The sequence below is a fragment of the Sinocyclocheilus anshuiensis genome, unplaced genomic scaffold (genome assembly GCF_001515605.1).
Source record: "Sinocyclocheilus anshuiensis isolate Anshui unplaced genomic scaffold, SAMN03320099.WGS_v1.1 scaffold24, whole genome shotgun sequence".
NCBI classification, from domain to species: domain Eukaryota; kingdom Metazoa; phylum Chordata; class Actinopteri; order Cypriniformes; family Cyprinidae; genus Sinocyclocheilus; species Sinocyclocheilus anshuiensis.
In genome coordinates this window covers 1,146,351-1,146,605 of record NW_015557090.1, presented here as the reverse complement: position 1 = coordinate 1,146,605, position 255 = coordinate 1,146,351, and positions in this window count along the sequence as shown.

Below are 255 nucleotides of genomic sequence, written 5' to 3'. Positions count from 1 at the left end.
AAATGTTCAATCCGAGCAGCTGAATCCTTAGCCATCTTCAAGAATCGGCTAAAAACACATCTCTTCCATCTTTTATTGACCCTTTAACTATAGCACTCTCTATTCTAATTATATATATACATAATAAACCTTAAACCTAAAACTAGCTTTTCTAATCTTTTTGTATTCTATCTATTTGTTTTCTTTTTATTCAATTATCAATTATTTATTATACAATTAACAAAAGCAAAAAGGCCTCTAACACTAGCTTGCTCT